The 19926-nt window shown below is 41.4% G+C and overlaps 1 protein-coding gene across 2 annotated transcripts in view; it reads right to left on the bottom strand.

The window, feature by feature from the left end:
• Window positions 1-19926, bottom strand: part of FBLN1 (fibulin 1) — a 766403-nt gene that overhangs the window by 216080 nt on the left and 530397 nt on the right. The gene's annotated exons all lie outside the window — the stretch shown is intronic.

Genomic DNA, 19926 nt, shown 5'->3' on the forward strand with positions numbered 1-19926 from the left:
AAGAAGAGGTGGACACAGGCCCTGGCCATAGGCAAGGCTCTGTGGCAACCCCTGCTGCAGATGGCTGAAGGTCATGTACAGTGGGAGTTGGCCACAAGTTGACAGTTGGGCACAGGCTCTGGCATGACACTAAGCTTTGCAAACTACCGCCACTGTGTATGTCCAATGTCTGTGGATATTGGAAGCTAGGCACTTGTGGAGGGGTGGGCACAGATCCTGGCCACGGGCTAAGCCCTGTATCAAACTTGTTCTATGTATGACTGAAGATCGTGTGCTGTGGAGGTTTGATGCTTGTGGAGAGTTGGAAGCAGAGCCCTGCAAGTGCCAGATGCAGATTGGATGCAGGGTCTGGCTGGAGACTATGACTGAGGTGTCATGAGTGATGTAATCAATTATGTATTTTAACATGTCATGAGTAACGTAACATGTACGCTTATAAGGAGGGCATGATGGAAGCAAGAGTTATGCATAATACAGTAAATTATAACTGGCATATTTCAGTGGTCATCTTAAGTCACATTACAACACCTAACTGTAAACGTCACTTTAAGTGCTAGACCATCAGTGGTGTAGAGTGCTCCATATAGAGGAGCTGCTCTCCGCCCAAAACTTGGGAACTACCCTTTTTGCATAATTTATGCAGCACCCTAAGCCTGAAAGGGTATTGGTTTGAGTTATCCTGTATGCACCCTCCTTTCTGGACAAAGCTATGCCTCTCTGATGAGCTCTAATAAGAGCTAAACAGATTACAAAGGTGGCTGTTACTTATTCCAGGTTGGCATGGATGGTATTTTACCAATCCAAAGTTGTAATAATGTGACAGTAATGGTTAAAGGCTTATGTCCTTTTTCAGCTCAGCATGGATGGCACTAGCCTAACCTAAGATTCAAGACTTTGCTCCAAAAAATGGAAAAATGCAGTGTTGGCTCGGCGTCTACGGCACTATGCTAATCCTATGCTTAGGAACTTTGCTAGAAAAAACAGGTATTTGAGGTGAGCAGCTTTTGAGTGTCAGTGATGTTGTAGACTGCCCCACCTAAAACTTGGGAAATACCCGCAAAGAGAGAGAGAGAAATATCTTACTATTTTAAAATTATTGTGCTGTTAAATAGCTGAGGAGATGGGTAGGCTGGTAAACAGATCTGGGAAGGTGATGCAGATGTCTTTCTAACTATTTTAAGACCTTTTAGATATATAATATGCTTCAGGTTACTAAACACCCATGCCTTCCCTCCAATTTTTAACTCTTTGGTTTCATTGCTGTATTAAGATCTCAGTGCTTATTTACTTCAGCCTGCTCTTCAGAAATAGCTTCAAAATCAACAGCTCCTATTCCAACAAAATGGTGATCTGGAGCCTTTGATTTTGCCTTGAAAAAAAAGGCTAGTGCTTTTGTTGTGTCTTAGACCTCTGTGATGATACAGCAGTCAATTACAAGGGATTTCGCTGACATGTTGCTGCTAGTGTTGAAGTGCATGTTTGACTCTGTATTTCAGAATGTTTTACTAAAATGGATGAGGGTGATATTTTAAGAAAAGATAGAAAATATGTCCTCGGTTTAGGTTTCTAGAGTACTAACCGTGATTTCTGTGGCAAAAGTAAGCACCTCATATTGCTAATTTCTAAAGGAAATCATTTACATTTTATAACTTTGAATCCATCAAGATGGCTTAAGGTGTTCCAGACGTTTGTCATGCATACAATAATGTTAGCAATTCAGTTGTTCATTAGAGCAAAGGTTCCCAACCTTTTGACTCCTGAGGACCCCCACTGAACCAGTACTGGAAGCAGGAGACCCCCCAAGCAATTTGTACGATTTCAATTTTAAACATTAAAACAGTAATTTACAAAAAAATACACAAACAAGTACGCACCAAATACTCAAATTACAAAAGATATAAATATTTTATATTCTAAAAAAATGCAAAAATCGAAATATTTTAATGGGAAGGTTGGTACTGCATCTCGGTGACTAACTTTTCAATGTTTGGTTTTATTTAGAAAGCTGAATCCTCAGGCCAGATTCAACATTTCCTTAGCGATTTCTCTAATTATTTTTTAAGTACATAATATCTGAGGAACCTTTTTCATATAAGTATGTGGTGGGGAAACATAGGGGCCTCTCTCCTCTCCATAACTTCTCTGTCACATGCAATTCATTTGTTTTATAGCCCCTCTTGTACCAGTGTAGGGTCTCAACGCACTTTACAGGGACTACTAGGTGTAGGATTCACGTCATTCACACTGGCAGGTATTTTTTAAGAGTGCTTAGTCTGGAGAAGCAAAACGTCGGGATTGAGAACATAACACAGCGTTTAGCATTGACTTCAATAGTAAGAATGTATTTCTATGCAAGCAAACCTTTTTTAGCAGCATAAGGAAAATGAAAGACTGGGGAAAAACATAACTTTCTAATTTGTGGCATGCAGTTTGCATGCAGCTCTTTGAAGGCAGTTTATAGCTCACTGTACTGGATTAAGATTGTAATTTATGAACTGCTCAGTAATAAAAGAATTTCTGTAACAAAAGCAGTAACCATCTGTGCTTAGTAATAAAATAATTTCTGTAACAAAAGTAGTAACCAATTGTGCTATGCACATAACATACAAGTTCTTTGCAGCAGGCATATTAACAATCTGCACCACTTTAGATGAGTCAAAACTGCCACTAGACAAAACGCCCGTCTCTCTCCAGCAGGTACATTAATCATCAGCGTTATCTTGACGCTTTTATTTATGCTGTAATGATAGCTTTGCAGTGCTTTCAAAACTGCTGTACAAAGGAAATAATAAATATAAAAACACACACTTTTCTGTCAGAGGATCCAGCTGAAGAAGGGCCTTCCTCCCAGGCCTGCAGACCCCTGGGAATGTTTCACACACCCCTGGTTGGGAACCGCTGCATTGGAGCACAGTGGGAAGCTGCAGTAGAATACTGGGCAATCAACTAACAGGCTGCTTCTAATGGAAGTACATGTTTAATTAAAAATATTAGACTTCATTCTCACATGGTGGAGAAGAATAATGAGAATTTACAGAAAATGTGCTCTCATTTTAGCTTCTGGATCACCTTCCATAACCTCTATGAGAAAATCATCAGGAAAAGTAGTTTTCTTTCAGACATGGTTGTGGCCAGGCAATCAGAACTGACCACACCTCTTTAAAGTGGCTGACCAGATAATATTTGTACACCAACAGGAGCCAAGCTTAGTCCAAGCCCTTGGATAAACATCACAAGCAGGATACACAGCAAAGACCAGTCTTTGTTTTCTCCAAGGCAGAAGCAGCAACTGCAGGCCAACCCAGCAAAGCACACAGAGCAAAGGGGCAGTACTCCTCCTCACAGCTCTTCAGCTCTTCTCCTTGGCAGAGGTTCCTCTTAATCCAGAAGTGTTCTAAAAGTCTGGGGTTTGGGGTCCACAATTTATACTAATTTCTGCCTTTGAATTTAGCAAACTTCAAAGGAAAGTCTTTGTAGTGCACAAGACCTCGCCTCTTCCTTGCCCTGTCCCAGCCACACTTTAGGGAGTTGGAGAGTGTATTGTGTGAGGTCAGGCACAGCACTTTCAAATTCAGGTGTCAGCTCCTCCCTCCCACTCTAGCCCTGGAAGACTCATCAGTACATGCAGGACACAACTCAGCAACCTTTGTGTTACTGTCTCGAGTGAATTCACAAACAACCCAACTGTCAGTCTGACCCAGACCTGGATTCAGAAGCCAAGCAGAGGGACAGAATGATTAAGCAAGAAAATGTCCACTTTCTAAAAAACAACCTTACCAAAAGATGTATTTTGAAATTGTGAGTTCAGAGACCCCAAACACCAGATCTCTATCTGCTCCCAATGGGAAACTGCACTTAAAAGATATTAAAGGCAAACCCCATGTTAACCTACGCAAGAGACAGGCCTCGCCATAGTGAAAACTGTGTTTGGCAGTATTCCACCAGCAGGACATTTAAAACACTCCAGTAAATGTCCTACCTTTTAAATACAATTCACCCAGTTAGGAGTGACCTACATGTAGTGAAAGGGAAGGTTGAATTGTCAGTTTAAAACTGCACACACAAACACTACAATGGCAGGTCTAATTTTTACAGGGCTACTCATGTAGGTGGCACAATCAGGGCTGCAGGCCCACTAGTAACATTTGATTTAGAGGGCCTGGGCACCTCTAGTGCACTTTACTAGCAATTTACTAGTACATCAAATATGCCAATTAGGGATTAGCAGTCGTAATCACATTTTACGAATTATTATAACACATGACATTAGTAAATTGGCAGAAAGAAATCTTAGGAAGGTGATGAGGGATGTAGATTGTTTATTGAAGAAATAGTTAAATCTCCCTCTATTATTGGTCGGGTTAATTTAATTAAGATGGCGATTGTTACTAAATTTACATTCATTTTCAACTCAATACCATTAATGTTGGATAAAGACACCCTAAGGAAACTTCAGGGGAAAATTAGTAGTTTTATTTGGGCATCTAAAGGGGTTCGTATCACCTGGAAAAAGTTGAGAAGGAGGAAATAGAAAGGAGGGTTGGCTGTACCGGATATGCAATATTATGTATGGGCTTTCTTTTTGAAAAACGTGAGGGACACCTTTAATCATCTGGGGTGCTCGGAGCTGGGGCAGACACTGACTGCAATGATGGAGGATAATGAGCCACAGATAAGCTTTTTGTATAAGTTTGGAGATCCTAAATTCTTCAAGAAAATTTGATTCAAGCTGTTACAAGATTTAGCAAGACTCTGGTATGCGGTCAGGTGGGCAGTAAAACTGTTGTATTATAGTGAAAAGGCCCCGGTTTGGGATTCTCCAGGTTCTCTGGAGTGGACAAAGGATGCTTTGGCAGTTCCTCTGAAAGAAGCAGGTTTTTTGCAGTGGAGTCATCTCTGTTATAACGGAGAGGTTAGATCGTTTGAAAATCTTAATAGAGAGTTAGGGGGTAATCTCTCTAAATTCAAATATCTTCAGATAAATAGCTGGGTGAGGAATTGCAAGGAGGAAGTGGGGGGGGGGTACAAATGATTTGGAGGACTAGATGCATCTGGACATCCCGCTGAAGAAGGAAGTGGCTAGATGGTACTGGCTAATATTGGATATTGCTGACGGCGAATTCACCCTTGCAGAAGAGTTATGGGAAGACTGCTTGCCGGAGCTTGAGCAAAGAAGCCTATGGCAAGTATCTACTACACTTTTATACAATACTGTTAAATCTGCTGCACTAAGAAGAAACCATCTGTTTTCAATTCACAGTTTTCAGGACACCTGTAAAACTCTCCAGACTGGGCCAGGCTAATACGGTTAGCTGCAAAAAGTGCGGGTTGGCGGCGGCAGATGATGTTCGTATGTTTGTGGAGTGTCCACAGCTCAGTAAGTTTTGGACAGAGGTAGGTGACACAACTAGTGAAATACTCCCCATAAGCTTTAAGGTAACTGCCCCGTTAGTGATTTTTGGATGTATGTTGGAACTACAGTCGATTCACAGGGATAGTTCTAAACTCCTCTTTTATATGATGGTTGTGGCAAGAAGAGAGATTTGTAGAAAATGGATCAATGCTTTCCCCCCGACTCTTGTAGGCTGGAAAGACTCTTTAATGTATAACATGAAGTTGGACATGAGCAAGGATAGTAAGAAAATGAGATTTTGGAACCAACTGAGGCAATGGTGGGGTATGGGAGTGGATATGGGTGGATATTCAGTCTCATATAGTCCTATGATTATATATGACTCTGATATATCACCATGTGAAGACTCAGGCAAGCGGAATGGTTATACTGAGGTCATATTCCAGGATAGGTGTGGTCGGGCAGAGATGGGCTGTGACTAAAACAGTTCGTATGGAAAGACCCCCACCTTTTCCTTTCTCTAGCGCGGAAAGATGGAATGCAAATGAGGACCAAAAAAAGAAAAATAATAATAATAATAATTACATTTTACACAGGTAGCACTTGCACTTTTGCACTGGTCAGCAATGATAAAGTGCCCAGAGTACCAAAAACCATCAAAAACGAAATCCATCACACAAAAATTCAGGAAGCAAAGGCAAAAAGACAGGGGAACCACATCAAGGTCTATATATATATATATATATATATAGATATATAAGCAGCAAAGCGGGCGGCACACTCTTAGTGCCAGTGCAGGCAATAGAGGGAGACCAGACCTTCACAAACTCACAAGCAAAGAGGAAGAATCGCTGCACTCCAGAATCTCCTTTGTAAGTGTTTATTCAAGCACAGAAGGGCAAACACCGGTGTTTGCCCTTCTGTGCTTGAATAAATGCTTACAAAGGAGATTCTGGAGTCCTACGAGATATATATATATAATTTGGTTTTCTAATTCTACAGGTTCCTAAAATCTCAAAATTTTCCTTATGCTTTTTCTTTGCTGTGCTGTTATCAGCTCGCACCTTTACAGTTTTGAGGAACCTTTCTAGTTCCCACAACAGTCATGCTTCTGAAAGAGAATCGGCCATGGTCTGTCTATAAAAAATAGTTTCAATGCCTCTAGAAATATTCAGACAAAGGTCGACTAGGAGAATTAATATCCATAAATAATCCCTCGGACATGGGTCACAACCTGTCCTGTAAGCTTAGTGCAAAGTAACATACAGTTAATTTCCTAAACGAAAGGCTGCGAAAGCAAATGAAGAGAAACCTAAAATGCTATACATGTCTAAAACAAGAAAAGCTTTTGTATACATTTGAAGCACGAATCTCTCAAACTGTCCATAAGTCATTTGCAATCACATTAAATAAAATGTATAGGAAAGAAGATAAAGTGCATAACGTCTGCAGCTGCAGATACACTGTCAATGTCCATATTGAAAGCTGGGGATTAATTGCTGATGGAAAATGTACCTATTTAGGGTTGCTCTGAAGGTGCAAGTCAACCAATATTTTTTTCTCTACTAAGTGGAATATAGATCCGTTTGCTATATTTTTATGAAATATGGCAGATTTAGATGCCATTCACAATACTGAGTTACACTCTTTTGTCAGCCTCTGCTTGGTCTACATTTAGATGAAAAACCTTTGTGTAAAAACCACTAGGAAAATCCAAAAAGGTATGACTTCATTGTTGTTCACTGCCTTCTCAGGGACTGCTCTCTGCTTTTAGCTTAAACGTTAAATCTGTGGGTGTAACTGACCCTAGATTATTATGATTCTGTGAATGAGATTCTCTGATTTTGCAGTTTGTTCTTGCACTCGGCTTTCGTGTAATAAAGGTTTGTAAATTAGATCCTTGATATTCAGGGTTTGTTTGGGGTAGGTGTTATGCCAGTAGACCAAAAAACATCCCTGTCTTAAATGTGTCAGGTTGTCTTTCATTAAACATCATCAATGAATCCATTTGTTAATAGCAATCAAGATTATAAATGCAAAGATCATCAATTACCTTAAAAATTAGCAAGACGAATACTGTCAAGCAATTCCATAGCAGTTTTGGATAAATTAAAATTTTGTCCACATGTACCTTCCCATATAAAAAGTTTAAATATAATTCAACTTCTTGTCATTTTGTGTTGCTCACATGTTTGCCAGTATAGGCACTTCAATAAAACTGTACATTCCTGGAAAAGTAGATGTTTTAGGAATCCATGGAGAAATAGCTTGGATCGAAGCGAGAGTATCTATCCTACCTGGTATTTTTATCAAAGACGTATAATATTTCACAGTCACTTATCTTCTTATGTTTACACATTAAAAGCTACAAAAATCCAATGCCAACAAGGATTGTTATGCTTCCTTTTGACTTAAGTAAATATGTTATCAGTGTTCAGATGCAGAAATCGTCTAAGATCAGAAAGGCAGCCATTTCAAAAGTGGCCAGGTATTACATCTATTGTGAGACCCCCGTACCCGTAAACACTTCTGATATGTATATGTTTCTATGTTGTGCTTAAAAAAAAGACCTTTTGGGTTTATTTTGTTTTAAAGTCTTAAAAAGTACATATATTCATCTAGGGAGCTTTCAGTCAACCCTTTTCATCCTTTGTTCTCTTATGTTATTTGCATTTTGCTTCCTGACACTACATTAGCATGGGCAGCGAGTAATCTCACTTCTACTGGCTGTTTTCAGTGTGAGTGACCGCATTTTGCTCTTGCACATGTGCATATCCAACTTAAAAAGGACCCCTCCATGCCAGCGATGGCGTGCTAGTGCGGGCAATAGATGCCCAAGGAATGTTTCTGCCAAGCATTTAGCCAGCATTTAGCAAGGATTCTACATTTCTTTATATATATGTATGTTTTTTTCTTTTCATTAGCAGCAGCCAAGAAAATACCACCAGCACATACTCTCCCCCCAGGGACCTGTGTGGCTCCAAACATTAAACAGATGTTAAAATAATGTTTGAGTTGAGAGTTTTGGAAGGTTACTTTAACGGTGTTCGTTTGACTGTACATATGTTTCTCTTCATGCAGTTTATCAAAGAAAACGCCTGTCTAAATTCTCTTTTTGACACACACTTAAGGCTTCATATTGGCTAACGAAAGTGAAATCTTGTTGCTAAGGGAAGAATACATAGACTTCTGAGTTTGCACTGATGAATCCGAGATTTATGAGGATTTTACACTCACTGCACATTCCTTCATGACTGTAGTTGCCTCCTTTCTCACAGCCAAATACTCACCATTTGTTCATGCTTTGGGAGCTGGTCTCTGAATGAGATTTTCAGATAAATCGAATGGTTTGGGGCTAGAAGCTACACCATCGATTCCTTTGATCTGGTTTCCATTTCACATTATCACCAGGGCAAAGGTCTGGCGATGTAAATGTCAGTGGCATCAGTGGCTAATTAGCATGTATGTATTTTTTTTTTATAGAGCTCATTTTTTGTTAACTAAAAAAATCCTACCTCTTTTTGCAGTCAATATGTTACCAAGTGCATGTTCTCTGTGGGGGAGGCACAGGATGGATTGTTTTGTAATAAGGAGTTTCCCTCTCTGAAGTCACAGTTCTGTTGTCCAATGAGCCCTATCAGTGACGTAACAAAACCTTTAGGCCCACATCCCCCAAGATACAGTAAGGGTCACCTCCTCACATCTTAATACTATCCTTATTCCCCACTTTTCTCCTTCAGGAGATCTCAAAGAGTTGATATATCCCCACCGATTACACAGGCCCATTTGCTTTGGATTCAGAAAACAAGGCTGTTGGTCAGGTGAAACAGAAAGCACAGAGGTACAGACACTTCACACAGCAGAGCTGTCTTTCAGGTTACAGCAATATGAATGGCTGAGCACTCTGGCAGGTACATTGCTTCCTTTGCATCAGCAAAGTGCAGGGAATACCACGTTAGAAGCTCAGTCTCTAATGGATCTTTTCACACCGTAAGTCCAACCCCCACTGTCAAACGGATGATGGCATTGATTACTGTTACGTGTAGTAAGTTTGCATTAACGCCCAACAGTTATGCACAAATTCACTCAACCCAGCTGTATTTCCTTTTCCCTTGCCTCTCCTCATCTCTCTTTTTTAAGGGCCTCATTAAAGCTCTTGTCCAACCCCAGAAAAAATTCCACACGTGGTAAATACCAATAGTACTGGGTGCCCCTTTGCGGCATCATTCTGATTTACACACCCCAGAATGGGGGCTAGCGTGGTAATGCCACGTGTTTCCCCATCAGGGGTATGTGTGCTCATAGTATTCAGCGTTTGACCAAGGTTCTGCGACTGCTCCCTCACAGTTCCACTCATGTTCCATTACTTGTTAATGTATACCGGCTTCAATGGCAAAACTCATTAGGATGTTTGAGCTGGACTTACAACTGTCTGCGGACGGCACTCAACAGCTGGCTTATCTGGAGTAAGACAAAGAACACTCTGATGTGTGTTTAAACGAAGTCCATTGGTTGAAGAGAGTGAGTGCACTAGCCCTCAATGGCAAAAAGACAGAAATTTTACAGATAGAAAAAGCTGTTACATCTAAACATGTCTTTTTTTGGTCAGTGATCCCTTGACCATAAATCAGTCTAGAAATTAAACACCTAAGTACATATTTCCCTTCAACTATTGGCATTCATAGTTTTCTGTAGATTTGGAAAAAACTGTAGGGTTCACTTTAGACTGGCCAGAAATGTCTAGCCTATATCACTGTCCTATTTAAGGGGATAGAAGCAGGAGAGATAAGATTTGAAGACTCTCAATGGATGTTCAGTAGATGTCCAGAAATTGCTCATGTATTGCCCCTTGGAAAATCTTTTTGGTGGCACATGTGGAAACAATGAACAGCATTTGAGAAACTCTGTTTCGTCCATAGACTTGCTTGAGACAAAGGCCATCGATTCAAGTGAAACATCTGTCGCAGATACCAAAAAAGTGTATCCGCTGGAGCTCCTTTGACCGCCTAGTGAGTTTCACTATGGAACCTCCTGCCGGTGTCTATATAGGAGATTGTAGATCATTATAGATTTACTTGTCACGGGTTGGACTGGCACTTCCGTGCCTAGTGGGGAAAGCATTTGAACCAGTGATAGCATTGCAGGAAACACAATGCATGACATGTAAACAATAGTGTGGCTTCTTGGCCTGATGTACCCACAGCTCCATTATGCAATGAGCAGTCATGGTGGAAGCTTGTGCTCTGGTACTGAAGGGTGCAGAGTCTCTTCATTTTTTAAAAGACAGCCCACTGCATTTCTTTTTTTCTTTCTTTTAGACTTTGAATGCCTATTGTACGTTTAAAAAAAACATAAGGAGAAATTGCTGGCCGGCTAAGGCCGGGTCTATTGACTTTCCAAATAGTTGTATGAAAAAACATTTTTTTTAAACCAAACTACTAATTTCGGGTTCCGGAGTAGCATGCTACATGCCGAAAAAGCACTTCAATGCCTCGGCAGGGGTTGTAAGCGCTATACAAATATATTTACAATTTACAAAGTAGAGATCCAGGCAAATCTAGAATGTGATGGTGTGTTGTTCTGACAGGACTACACATTTTTCCCTAATGAAATTGGAAGGGCAGTGAATCACCCAACATAGGTATTTCATATGACAAAATGCAGAAACATCTGCTAAATCTATTGACAAACCATGCCTACCTACTTAGCCTAGTTTGTACAGTTTTTGTCACAAATTGAAGACCATAGTGTCAACATGACTGGAGATGAAATTTGGATCGTCCCTGCAGGAAATGGTCAAACAAGCCCCACACTCAAGGTGGCTGAAACTAGAATAGGACTGTGGCACGGTCACAGAGGCCCATATTGCTCTTAATGGAACTACCTAACCTGCAACCCCCAGGGAAAGTGCCAAGGTGGTGTAATGGCCAGTCTGACCCGAAGAATGCAAGAAAGCATTCAACCAGAATAATTTATGAGGGCCTCTCCCCTTGTTTCTTGTCAGTGTGCTATGTGCATCTCATTGGGTGTAAGGTTTACTCCACCCAAATTCGATGCCACGGTTCAAGCATTGCTGTACCCAGCTATGTATATAATTGGCCTCATTTAGCGCAATGCTAGCTCTGAGAACTGTTCAATTCTTGAGGTGTAAACCAACTAAATAAGATGGGCTAAGGGGGAAGAAGGTGGTGGTGGTGATAGGTCGCATCGGACTGCCTGGTGAAATATGATCGGGAGGGTGGGACTAATAAAGTAGGGTGGATGAAGTTTGTTAAAGAAAGTAATACTTAATTACACATTTATGCGGTGTTGCTTGAGTAATAGGGTCTAGGGCACTCTACTGTAGTGCATGATCAAGGGATACTAGTGAGTTTTCACTAAGATGGAGTCCCAGACACTTGGGGCATAGCAGAATTGGTCATGGCATTTAATTCACGCCTAATCGAGGACCAGAGGCCCAACCCATTAGGAATCAAGGGCAATTTTTCGAGACCCCATTAAACAAACAAAAGAGTTTAAATACGCTCTGACGTATCTGAAATAAAACATTTACAGTCAGTTTTAAAAGCCATTTATCAGTAACTTGTGGTAACTGATTGATCCTGAATGAATACGTGTTTGTTATAATCTTATTTTTGTGCAAAGTCAGATCAAGGTCACGGGTTCGTCTCCCACATATCACACTACCACCAGCTCATCCTCATTGACATCTCAAGATACAAGAAGCTCCCATCATCTACCTTCTACTCAAGGGCTCCATCCTGGCCACATTAACTTCAGCTTCGACACGTGGGTAACCTACTCATCAGTAGCAAAACACACATGACTCTACACTAGAATCACCTCAGCTCTTGACATTCAGCAACTAAATCACTGTCTCCACCTCATTCAGATCTGGATGTCTGCACCACCCAGACACACAAATCCACCAAGACTGAACGGCTGCTATTCACAAACAACAAACAATATCTTGTCCAAACTAGTGTGAATGATATGAATATGGATGGCTTTAGTCCACTACTTTCAACAAACATCAAGTCCCGTGGATTAATTCTTAACAATGACTTGTCCCTCAAGGAGCACATCACCAAGAATAGCAAAATGGGATGACACGAGGTATTGCTCTTGAGATAAGGGATACCTTCCCTCTCTGAAACTTATTTCAGAACTGAAGTCCTGAACTCTGATAATCATGCATGTGAATGGAGGCAATGCCTTAACCTCCACCTTCCACACACCTGAATGTCATAATACATGCACCACCATGCCACTTCAAAGGCATGAAAAAAATTCAATCACATCACCTCTACCCTGATGGAGCTCCACTTGCATGCTCTCATCACCTTCAAAACCAGCTGTCATGTACAAGGGTACCATGCACGACACCCTGGCTATACGACCAATAAACTAACAAACTCCAGTGCACAGTGACACCCTAGACAGGAGAACTCCAGAGTGGAGAGGAAGAACTGTACAAAATACCCAACCATGAGGGCTGTGGTCATGATAGCTGTCATAGTGGACACTTTCTTCCATCTTGCATAATCCTTCCTTAAAAGTGTTGGCAACATGGTGAGGTTACCTTGCGCTTATTCTTCATCCTCAGATATCTCAGTGGAGCTCCTTGATGCAGCCCTATCTGCTTGTGTTCCACGATGAGCGGATGTGACATGGTTGTGGGGATAGTGCAGTCAGGGTGGCAGCCTGTAATTTGCACAGAGGCTGGGGTGGCTTGCAGCTTGTCTACATGCTGGGCAGGGCTGTACATAGAGAAGAAAATAGAGGTGGTGAGGCCAAGTATGGTCCTGGAGACAAGTGCCCAGTCAGCATGGAAGCCATGTCACATCACCAGAGACAAGATGGCAGACTAATACTAAGAAGCGACCCTCATGTGGTGATATATGTTCTCTCTCCCTTGCCACAGAGACACAGAGGGAGATCTTGACCAACTTGGTGGAGTGGCCCTCCTGCATATGTGGCAAATGTATGCTTCCTCTACCTGGTATGATAAGGAACATTTAGGTAGCAGTGCCCTGGCCCTTGAATGGGACAGTTGAGCAGTCATGGCATGGTGGTGATGCATTTCTCCTTCCCCTGCCCTGCAAGTACAGAGACACACCCCACCATGCCCTTCTCAGAGCCTGAACGTATGCAGATGAACCCCCTAAAGCTGATATTACACTACCTGGAGGGTCCTGTTAATCTGGAGGTGCTTCTCCTACCTTCCTCAGGCTCCCTACACCTTTTCCAGCATGATGAAGGCCAAGGGTGCCAAACCACAAGTCCAGACGACAATGGAGAAATTTGGCAAAAAATCCCTTGAGACAGCCTCCAGGCCTAAGCTCATCTGTACATGCAAAGGGGCTGGCACTCGCTACCACTTCAACCTGCATCATCTTGCAGGCTAATCAGGTGACATGTTCATCACTGGAGAATAACATCAGAGAGACTGCCATGGACTTCTCCCTGCTTTGTCAAGACCACTACAATGTAACAGACTGGGTTGCCACTGAGGAGGGCTGGATATCATAGATGGAGGACACATTGAATGCCTTCAAGTCCATAATGGTTTACCTCGCAGGTCTGACCAAGCATCTCAAAGACAGAGTGGAAGATGTGAAAAGTCATGTGTGCTGCAAAGATCTACAGCTAGTGGACATCCTTGAAAGAGTGGAGGGCTCACGCTCTGAACATTTGGTGCACATGCTGCTGCTGTTTTGGATGCCAAAGAAAGTGTTGTCAACATGTTGAGCCCTTATGTTGAGGTACTCTCCCCTGGGGCCACCACAGCACTCCATCACAAGATTACAGAAACACATGGACTGTGGCAGCACCCGTACATGCAGCTGGACAATGAGGCAATGAGATTGATGACCTTCCCTGACTACAGCAAAAACATTCAGCACCCCTGTAAGACCTTCACAGCAGAAATTCAGGGAGATGCTAGAGACTAGGATGCTTGGGTTTGAGGGGATCTTCCTTTTCACCATGGCAGCTTGAAACAGATAGGATGGCCCTTTGACAAATGGCCATAGACACTGCTAAACTAACATGGATGGCTTAACAGTGATAGGTATACTAGACTGGGAATACAGTTGGGAAACTGTTCTAATGATTGGCCGACAAAGAGGTAGCAGATCAAATAATCCTGAGGGGAGAACACAATGCTTCAGGGATTCTAGTATTTAGTGCTTCATGCAGTTGCCGCTATATTCACAACATGCAACATACAGATTTATCTACGAATCCCATTGGTTGAAGGACCAGGAATCAACATCATCTAATATGGAAGCTGAGGCCATGACAACACATCACACTTGAACTCCCACTAACTGAGAACAGCTCCTAGAGGCCATAATGGGCATGTCATCCAGGAAGATGCAGGGTGCAAAAGGGTTCCTTATTGAAATGCTGTAAATGCTCATATCTTCTATATCCTAACTATGTTAGAAGAAGCTAGACAAACCTGTACTGCACCAAAAAGTTTGAACTAGCAACCCTTTTAATCCTCTTTAAACCAGGGAAGCCTATCAACCAATGCTCATCATACCGCTAGAGCTTGCTGATAAATGCAGACTAATATTACTGCTAAGGCCCTGTCTAACCAGCTGGTCAGAGTAGTATCTACACTTGTTCACCCAAACCAAAATGTATCAGGCACATGATATTAGCTTGTGTGCAAATATTTTCAGGTTCTTGTGTGATGATGCTTGCTGATTTTGGAAAGGTCTTAGGCTCCCATGGCTGGGGTTTCATGTGTCAGGTGCTGGATAAAATGAATGTTAGGCCCAATTTTGTATTCTATATTAAAATGCTGCTAATTAACCTGCAGACCAGAACTCAAGTCAACTTTGTCCTGCCTTTCCAATCCCAGTAGGCAGGGATGCCCCTCTCTAGTCTGTTATTCACGCTGGCTGTGATGCCCTGGTGCAGGCCTTCCAGTGGGAGGGTGGCACTAAGAATCGTGTTTCTTTATATGCAAACAATATCGTTCCCTTTATGTAATATCCATTATGACTATGTCAATGAGTGGGCAGCAATAGATATAAATTATAAAATTGCACTTGGAGGCATTTGGATTATAGGTGAAATGGGGCAAATTGACCATGGTCCCAATCTGTGGGAACAATGTTGCGGCCAGTCAATAGACCAACATATTTAGACTACTGAGTTAAAATACCTCGGTATCTCCATCATCAAAAAAAGTGGTGCAAGCTCAATAAGACACTTTTATGGGAGGAATGAACAGAGATATTCATGGCTGCAACAGACTATTCTCGGCAAGGTGTGCATTTGCATTGTACAAAGTGATCCTACGCCCCACAAACCTTTACGTTCTCCAGAACTTTCCAAATGAGATTCCACAAGTGTTCTTTGACTCGGGAAAGCCTATGCCTATGAAGGGGGAGCTTGGCATGGTGGACATCCCTCATCATTTTTGGGAAATTGCCAGAAAATTATAAACATTGTACCAACATAAATCAATCAAATCAAATCAAATCAAATCATTAGCATTTGTAAAGCGCGCTACTCACCCGTGCGGGTCTCAAGGCGCTAGATGTTTCAACTCATGAGAGCAATCAGCCAGAACCCACTGGTCAGAGGTAAAGCAGAGTGTCTTAACATTACAACATACTGCAAGTTAGATTAAGCGTAGTATCCTCAGCCCCTAAGTTTAATGATATCCCCGTTCACAGCCAATTTCTACCTTGTACATCCACTTGAAGCCCTTTGTGATACAGAGGTATCAATAGTGCAATATGCTAAGAGCTCTCAGTATGCAGAGGGTGGGCAAAAGGTTCTTGGAATCCCTTCCTCCAAAACCCCAACAATCAACCTCATATGGTTGAAAAGTATAGTTAGCTGCATAAAAGGAATGAGATAATTTTCCATGGCTAACACATTCCACAACCAATCGGACAGGTTTTGTTTAATTCTTCCACCACACCCCAGTATAATTTTGGCTGCTTACAAACAGTAACCATTTAATATCAATATATGATCAGCTTTAGTTTGGTGTAATATGGTGGCGTGACATATTCCCCAATAATACGTAGGCTATATTATGTGGAATGAAATACCCCAAAATTCCCCCATGCCATCTAAAACTTCTCCCCAAAATGGTGTGATAAGCAGACAATCCTAACATATGTGTTTGAAATCACCTCTCATATCTCTCTCTCTCTATCTCTCTCTCTCTCTCTCTCTCTCTCTTTCTCTCTTTCTCTCTCTCTCTCTCCCCCACCACATCAGGCTGGATATATCTTCCATAGTATGGTTGCATAATAGTACCAGTCTGAAATCACCTTTTAGTGTACCTCCCTCACTAGAGTACTCATTGCTTCACAGTGTGAACGCTGAATTCTTACTAATAAATATTCATGTATTTGAATTATGAATCTGCATAGAATTTGACTTAATATAGAAAAATAATGCACGACTTGGAGAATGTGCCTACATGAGTGGACGTCAGTAATCACGAAGTGTCCTTATTAATTGCTTATTAATATGAAATGATGTGCTCATGATTAGACTAATGTAGTGTGTTATACTAATGATTACATATTATGTATTTGCTTTATTAATTGTAGGCCTTAAAGTTAGCGAGGTCTTGGGCCTAGATTGCACAGTCTCATGTTAAGTTGCACTGTTCAAATAATTCACATAAAATGGCTGTTTAGAGTCATGTATACTTGTATTGTTTCACTGAGTTGACCAAACGCTAGTAGATGCTTTTTTCCCCATGACAACTGCTTGCTAGAATTTGCTGGATTAGTTATTGTTACTTTGTAAAGTTTAGTGTGTGAGGAAGCGATGTTCCCAGGAGCTAACAATGGATGCACTGACTGGAGATCGGAGTGATATAAAATTGATACCTGACCAACCTGACGACGGGAACAGGAGAAGAGGAGCCAATCATCAACATGTGAAAGACACTTTAGTTATAACTTAGATTTAAAGTTCTATCTTCATTGGACTAAAAGTAAACATATGATCCTTTGACCAATGGCGACGTGGGAAGAGTTTTAAATGATTTTAACTTAGCCCGACTGCACTGAGGAGAGAGAGGTTTTTTCCCACTTTGACATCCTCCTGAGAGGAGCTTGTTTATTCTGTCTGAGGAGCTGAACGGTTCCTGAGGACTTTATTTCTGTCTTTGACTTTATTGTTTAAACCTCTGAGGCTGAATGCTGATTCCCTAGACTATGCTTTCCATTTGGTTCAGATAGCTTAGAGTCCCCTGTTCTGGACCATTCCCTTTCATGGTCCATTGCTGATGCTGACCGAACAGATGTCCAATTGACGAAGACAATCGCAGCTTGCTGATCCATACTGAGGAGAGGTATTAGTCAAATGTCATTGTGTGGATGTAATTTGTCTTTTGTTTCTAGGTACCAACCGCAATTTTGATAGAGCCATAGCTAGATGTTTTCCAAATTTATGTTGACAAAAATTATTTTGCATGATGCCCAAACATGCTATTCTAATCAGAATGTTAGTAGAGGAAATCCTAAAATGCTCATAAGTTGGTATTAATAAATAATTGATGTTACTCAGTTGCTGAAGCTAGATGTATGTGATTTGTATTGCGCAGTTGTTCCTGCTGTTGATTTGTACTGTAATTCTAGCGTGCCTAACCATCCATGTTTAGTGAGATTGAGGTCCTTTAGAAGGATTGGTCAACCAGTGTTGTTTCTGTATGTATACCATTTGATTTTGAGACTAATCTACGTGATATTAGAATTCTTAATACAGGGAAATAAAAATTCTAACTTTTACATAAAAGTGTGGTTATTCATCGCCAAAGGGGTCATGGTGCATGAGATTACTGACTCCAAAGATTATTCATACTGTTGATTGATATTGTTAATGATTTGTATTGAAATTGAGTCGTATAGTGGGATTTACTCTAAGCGCAGTCAAAAGGTCCATCGAACCTCTAACGCGTCCCATTACGTTTTTAACAAGTTAGTCCAATATTTTTTGCCCAGGTGTAGTGTTGGCCCTGCTATTTGCTGTAGGGATGGTTATAAGGTGGAGATGGGAGCTTTACATTCTCCTACGAGTCACACCCATTTCTCAAAGGAAGTCAAATCTCTGGTTGCTGCTTGTTCAAATTCAGGATTCAGTACCCAATGTCTAAGTAGTGTGCAACAATACCTTTCTCTCTTATATGAATTAAGATTTCTTTTTACAGTCCTCAAATGTCAAGATTTCTTGACCTTTGACAAATCACAACTAATTAGACAATTGCTAAGTTTCACTAGCCAAACAGGATTTGCTCCAGAGCTGGTGAGAAAGCCAGTTTACAGTGATTGAAAAGTAGTCAACCCTTGTTGTTTTCTCGGTGTATCCCACATCCTTAGTGTTTTGCATATGGGAATGCTAAGGTAGGTATTTAGTGGCCTGTCTCCTGCGGGTTTCCAAACAATATTCCACACAAATTTACCCACCACACTATTTTGATATTGAAGAAAGGCCAGAAAGTGATCATAATCCTTTAAAGTGTGTCTTGAATCTGTTAGTCCAACCATGCTTGGAATGCAGACATGTGGGCAGGTTGACGGGGGGGAGAAAAAGTAAAGCTACTCAGAAGAATGAAGTGGGGATCAGAGTACATACCAACAACTATTGCGTGGATAAGCAAACAAGAACTTACAGCAAAAGAGAGATAACAGGATTTAGCCCTTAACTGGTAGGAGAACTGTGTGGACGATCTTAGAACTCTCTTGATGCGAGAGGGAACCAGGTCTACCAGAAGGCAACCTTGTGGGGGCAGGAGAGCATCAACTCAGTAAAGTAAAGCCATCATTGCCTCAAGAAGAGACCTCCACAGATCCCAGTGGATTTACACAGAAAATCCATCAGTAACTACAGCAGGGGTCTTCAAACCAATTCATTTAATACACAAAAAAAGATAGTCTGGGACCAAAATGAGGCAATAAACCAAAAGTAATGAGTAACCATATTTCACTTGCTAAAAGATCAAAACCAAGCGCGCTTCTGGGAGTACTAAAGAACAGTAAGGAAACAAGAGAGGATGGTGTCTCTGAAGCAGCTTGGGTAAGACATGTAATAGAACTATGCACCAACAATCAGGCAGCCCTGCTGGTAACCAGATACTCCATTGTAATGGTCTTAAGCAAAGTTCCACCAGGATTGCACTTACAGAGGAGTCGGCAACCAGGACATTGGAAAGTACCAGTACAGGGCATGAACCATCATCTCATTCGGACGAAGACCTGTGCACAGTAGTTGAACAAATAAGCATCAAGAAGGTCAAAAGGATCATCAAGCGAATAAGAAAGGATGGGGCCCCCGGCCCGAATGGTCGACCTTTTAGATGCACCCTTGAAAACTGGGCAAAGTTGCGGACTCCACTTTTTAATGGTGCACTTCAAACTGAGACTGTCCAAGATGCCTGGAGATGATCAATCCTTGGCTGTATGTAAAAAAGGGGGGCCCGACAGTGGCCTCATATAGTAATGCCTAATTGCACTTCACGACATGGAAGCAAAGGCCTATTCCAGTATCTTATTGGACCTGCTAGAGATGTGGGTCCAAGAGCAAGA

The sequence above is a fragment of the Pleurodeles waltl genome, chromosome 4_1 (assembly GCF_031143425.1).
Source record: "Pleurodeles waltl isolate 20211129_DDA chromosome 4_1, aPleWal1.hap1.20221129, whole genome shotgun sequence".
NCBI classification, from domain to species: domain Eukaryota; kingdom Metazoa; phylum Chordata; class Amphibia; order Caudata; family Salamandridae; genus Pleurodeles; species Pleurodeles waltl.